General features: G+C 38.0%; 1 protein-coding gene across 3 annotated transcripts in view; it reads right to left on the reverse strand.

Moving 5' to 3' along the window:
- The window catches only part of LOC110463273 (sodium bicarbonate transporter-like protein 11), a 159737-nt gene that overhangs the window by 138830 nt on the left and 14906 nt on the right, over window positions 1-6001 (reverse strand). Inside the window, exon 1 of one of the 3 annotated variants that reach the window (XM_021517730.1) lies at window positions 574-631. The exons of the other annotated variants lie outside the window; for them this stretch is intronic. The gene's annotated coding sequence lies outside the window, so the exon portion shown is untranslated. Of the gene's footprint in view, window positions 1-573; window positions 632-6001 lie in introns of those variants that run through there. 3 annotated transcript variants of the gene reach the window in all.

Here is a 6001-nt window from a genome sequence, read left to right on the forward strand (position 1 = left end):
CACTACATAGTACATACACATTGATGTATGTCTGACACTACATAGTACATACACATTGATGTATGTCTGACACTACATAGTACATACACATTGATGTACATCTCCCACGATATAGTACATACACATTGATGTATGTCATGAATGATATTGATGTAATATGACTGTGAATTGAAAAGAAAGAAAAAAATCCAAAAGAAAAAAAAGTATTATACATCATATTTATAAATATCAGTGAGATTTTTATTTTCACCCAAATTCTCCACTATCATGCATTATATATTAGAAATACAGGTATGAAATAAATATCAGTACATATATAAGCACACAAATTTGCATCAAGTGAAATATTTCAACCATTTGCTATAAATACTTAACATAATGTAAATTCAATACCCACAGAATTTGTGAAATAAAGTATCGTTGAATATGTTTCTTTGTAGAGTAGTTAGCATGCACAATTATCACCATCTACAGTAACACAAATTTGATCTGTTACCTAAATATAAGCAGTTTGTAGTCGTAAGATTAAGAAATGGCAAATTGAATAACTTTATAATCAGCAAAATGTCCTACCTTTTTCAGAAAACCCCCAAAGTGCAAGTTAGCTTGATTGACAGCAGATATGTCCAGACTGCAAACCGACAGGGATATGTCTATATCAGTGTGTGGAGCGTGCCCCTTTATCTACACCTCAGAGGTACCAGGTACCTAATCTAACCCCCTCAATCCTGGTACACCTGATAATGGACCCTGGTTTACCTTAGACTCACTCCAGTAGAGGCTTCAGGATTCTATAAATCCCATCTCCATGCAAGACTACACAATAAATCCATTATGTTCCCAGCATATTTTATGTTTCAATTATTTTAAGAAGTAATTTTGTTGAGTGCAAATTGCACTGTAATGTAACGAGAAGTGTGAATTTGTGTAATCTATAAATGTAAAACTTCATTAATCCTATATTCACGCCTTTCTGTATTTTTGTCCTTGATACCACACAAAGCAATCTTCTATTACAAGACAACATTCAATATCATTGGTGACAGAAAAAAATAATATTAAAAACCTTGATGTTATGCCCCTTGTTTCAAATTATTTCAAGATTCCCAGACAGGTAAAAGCTGTTAACTGTTTAGGAAGGTGATGAAAGCATTCAGGTCTGTTTTGATTTGATTTAAAGTTGAGTGAAAGTGTCCTTAAAATATAACATTTTCTTATGACAAACTGTAGCAATATTCCCCTAAATATTGATTTTCGATAAGATTTCAAGTTGCGTGTATCCGACACGAGGTTGGTAGATTATTGCAGTTCATTTCATAGTACCTCATTGCCATTTTTCTTACTTGTTTTCATGAAGGTAGTCAGTGAAATATCAACTGTAGGAGGGTATCAGAAAGAAGATTGTAGTAAATCTGTATTCAAAAAGTTTTCATAACAATCTTTGGAAACTCCCTTGTATAACCTGGAATATACCAAAGGTCAGAATCTGGGATTGCCATTTATTTATCAATCTAAATATTGTCAATTTCCATTTCAAATATAGTGGTCATGTTTAAATAAGGAAAATTTACGAGCAGGATACTGATATCAAACAAGTGAATTTGTCTATCAGACCGGCTTATGTTTACAACATTCAATTTCAGCAGTAATCTAGGTTTGGCATAAAAGAACAATCAGATCTATACCCCCCTACATCACAGCTACTGGTCATTTCATGTCAAGGTAGATAGGTCCATTATATTTACTATCTTACTCTTTCAACAGTATCACCATTATGATAATTCTAATCAATCTTACAGAGATATTTATTTACATTCTAAATTCTAACGTCTTGAATTGTGAGTTATCTCCACTTGTCAGTGTATACCTGTCTGTTTCATGCTGCAATATGCAGCAGAGGTCAGACAGAAGTGCCTGCCAACCTTGGCACGACAACGGCAGCATTGGGTCTCGGGTGACACCCTTAGTACAGGGTAATTGTGCAACACTTTCTTTGTGAGGTGAGGTGCTCTGCTGATAAATACCAAATCATAGTTTTTCATCAATACAAAATCATGATGGCACATACTTCATCATTGCATGTTATGTTTGCCATGAGACCATGTTATCACTTTTCAAAATTCATGACAGCTTCTAATTTATTATCTAATGTCATAATTCTTATTGCATGTCAATGTCATGACAGAATTTAGGTGCATAAAAAAGGTCTCAATAGAGTTTTAGTACATGTCAAAGGTCACATAAGCTTTTTGGTGCATTTTAATGTCATGACATCATTTTAGTGCATTTCAAACAATAGCTTCTTAGTCGAAGGTCATAAAACATTAAGCTTCTTTTTATATGTCAAAGGTCATGATAGATTTTCTTACTGCATGTCAAGTTCATGATAACTTACCATTGAATGTCAAAGGTCACAATAGCTTTTTGATGCAAGTCATATTTCATGATAGCTTAGGTCATGTCAGCTTTGAATTTGGTTATATATATGTTATATGAAAGTATTTAATGCCCCTCCTTGGTGTAGTCAAAACAGCCTCATGCAATCTTTGTTAATTATGGACTTCATTTTAGTTGATGGGAATATGTTGTTATAATAAAGACCTGGGAAAGATGATTTGACCAAGATGAAATTTAAGTCAGTACAACTTTTCAGGTCCATTTACGCACATAATCACTGACAATGCAGTTGTTGAATGTTATAGTGGATCAAAAAGTATGAAAATCGTCCAGAGAAAAGTGCTGAATTTGGCTGAAAGCATTATGATACAACTGAAGTTATGAGTCAAGACATGTTGTTTTATTACTACTTTACAGCAGAAACTCCTTAACTCGCACACTTGTAAGTCAAATACCCACCCTCTTAACTCACACAGATAATCTGCTTGACCTACATACTCTTTTCTATATTTTTTAATGAACTCAAACCCAGATATTTGTGTCAAGAAAGTCTCTGTGTTAATTAAATTAACCAAAGGACAATTAATTTGAACTGACCTTTTTTGTGTGACGTAAATGAATTGATGCAAGCTAGTATAATCCTTGATTTTTCAGCAGTTTGTGAAGACAGTGTCACCCTGGGGTAGACACACAAGTACAGTAGCATGTAGTATTGCTATCTATATCTTTATTTTATCAATGTATTTTTATGGTACGTGTTATCTAAAAGCTGGAGTTACCCAGATTGTTTACAGACTGACAAAGATAAGTGTTAAGGTCGATCACTGTAGTCTAAGGTCACACAAGGTCAATCATAAACCGTTATCAACCTGCTACAGAATGGGAACCACCTTCCTGTAGACTGCCCTATTTTGAAATTGAACCCAAGTCCGGAGCTATAGCTGGTTTTTTACCATTAAACAATTCAACACTTAACAAGAATCAAGACAGTTGGGTAACGACCCAACTGCAGCGGGGTCAATGCCAATGTGGCGGTAGTGATCCAGAGGTGGATACCTAATGGTATTTATAGTTCTCATGGTGGCAGGGCAAATCAAAAAGAAAGGATGAGCAGCAACACCACTGGATCCTGTTAACAATTATATTTCCTTGGCTCTATCTACCGTGCTGACATGTTTCGGCCTAAGGGAGGCAGGTTTCTTTGTGAGTTAGTAACAAGAGGCCCAGGGGCCTTAATAGCTCACCTGGTATTTTATTTTTCAATTTAAAACCTGCTGAGTACCATTCAGGTTTATCAAAGGAGTACAAGTAACAAAGTTGCATCTTCCATTTATAAATATTCAATTCCCTTTGCCCAAAGATTCTCTAAAACAAGTTTGGTTAGGTTAAAATCCCTTCAACGGTACAGAAGGAGAAGGATCTTTAATGTTTTCCTCTATTTCCCCTAATGGGCCCCACTAATCTGCCCCAAAGAAGGGGAATCCACACACCTCAGTTTAAACAAAATTGATTCTTTTCTCCCTAAGCATGCTTCAGACTGCATTTGGTTTAAATCCCTTCACTTGTATAGTAGGAGAAAAAAAATCCTCTATTTCCCCTATTGGGCCCCGCTCCTATGCCGCCAGAAGGCCCACACCCTCCGTTTATACAAACTTGAGTCTCCTTTGTCCAAAGATGCTCTAGGACAAATTTGGTCAAAATCCTTCAATTGGTTGAGGAGAAGATTTTTAAAGATTTACCTATTTTCCCCTATTTGGCCCCGTCCCTCTGCCCCCAGGGGGACCATACCCTCCGTTCATACAAAACTGAGAACCCTTTGGCCAATGATGCTCCAGACCAAATTTGGTCAAAATCCCTTCATCGGTACAAAAGGAGAAGGATATTTGATGTTTTCCTCTATTTCCCCTAATGGGCCCCACCCATCTGCCCTTAGAAGGAGGCCCACACACCTCAGTTTATACAAAATTGATTCTTTTGTCCCTAATCATGCTTCAGACTGCATTTGGTTAAAATCCCTTCACTTGTATAGCAGGAGAAAAAAAATCCTCTATTTCCCCTATTGGGCCCCGCCCCTCCGCCCCCAGAGGGGCCACACCCTCCGTTTATACAAACTTGAGTCTTCTTTGTCCAAAGATGCTCTAGGACAAATTTGGTCAAAATCCTTCAATTGGTTGAGAAGAAGAACATTTTTAAAGATTTACCTTTTTTCCCCTTATTTAGCCCTGCCCCTCTGCCCCGAGGGGGGGCTATACCGTCCGTTTATACAAAACTGAGAACCCTTTGGCCAATGATGCTCCAGACCAAGCTTCAGACTGCATTTGGTTTAAATCCCTTCACTTGTATAGTAGGAGAGAAAAAATCCTCTACTTCCCCTATTTGGCCCCGCCCCTCTGCCCCTAAAGAGGCCACACCCTCCATTTATACAAACTTGAGTCTCCTTTGTCCAAAGATGCTCTAGGACAAATTTGGTCAAAATTCTTCAATTGGTTGAGAAGAAGATTTTTAAAGATTTACCTATTTTCCCCCTATTTGGCCCCGCCCCTCTGACCCCAGGGGGGTTATACTCTCCGTTTATATAAAACTGAGAACCCTTTGGCCAATGATGCTCCTGACCAAATTTGGTCAAAATCCTCTGAGCCATTCAGGACAAGAAGCATTTTAAAGGAAAAAGTTGATGGACGCCGGACGCCGGACGACGGACGCTACACCATGGGATAAGCTCACATGGCCCTTCGGGCCAGGTGAGCTAACAATGTGTAAGTTACTTGGAGAGAAACATGACACACTCTATGTTCTAGTGCTACACTTGCAATGAACAAAATCAGAAAACGTCTGTAAAATTATTCATTTTATCGAAAGATGGAAGGGTGAAATATTCAGTGGGCAAAATATTATGGTGAATTGTAAAGCACTGGCTTACACCCTTAACTGTATATAATGTAAACAATTTGTATTCAAAAATTTGGTTATAGACATTAACGTTTTCAGGCCATATTGATCTAGGTGAGTGAGGTCCTTCAGTCTATATCTGACCAAGTGGTCTGTTTAGAATCCTCTTATCACATATATACAGGCTTTATAATCAACAATTAGTGTGGGTGACATAATTTAATCTTCCACTTCAAACCATACAGTTATGATACCTGTCTGAGACATTTGAGGAGGCTATAAACTATAAGCCACAGACTAGACAGTGCACAAGTTTGTCCTTACACTGTGGGCACAGACTAGACAGTGTACAGTCCCCAAGTATGTCCTTACACTGTGGGAGCAGACTAGACAGTGTACAGTACCCAAGTATATCCTTACACTGTGGGCACAGACTAGCCAGCGCATAGTACACAAGTATGTCCTTACACTGTGGGCACAGACCAGACCATGCACAGTACACAAGTATGTCCTTACACTGTGGGCACAGACTAGACGGTGTACAGTACACAAGTTTGTCCTTACACTGTGGGCACAGACTAGACAGTGTACAGTACCCAAGTATGTCCTTACACTGTGGGCACAGACTAGACAGCGCATAGTACACAAGTATGTCCTTACATTGTGGACACAGACTAGACCATGCACAGTACACAAGTATGTCCTTACACTGTGG

Source organism: Mizuhopecten yessoensis, unplaced genomic scaffold (assembly GCF_002113885.1).
Source record: "Mizuhopecten yessoensis strain PY_sf001 unplaced genomic scaffold, ASM211388v2 scaffold10885, whole genome shotgun sequence".
NCBI classification, from domain to species: domain Eukaryota; kingdom Metazoa; phylum Mollusca; class Bivalvia; order Pectinida; family Pectinidae; genus Mizuhopecten; species Mizuhopecten yessoensis.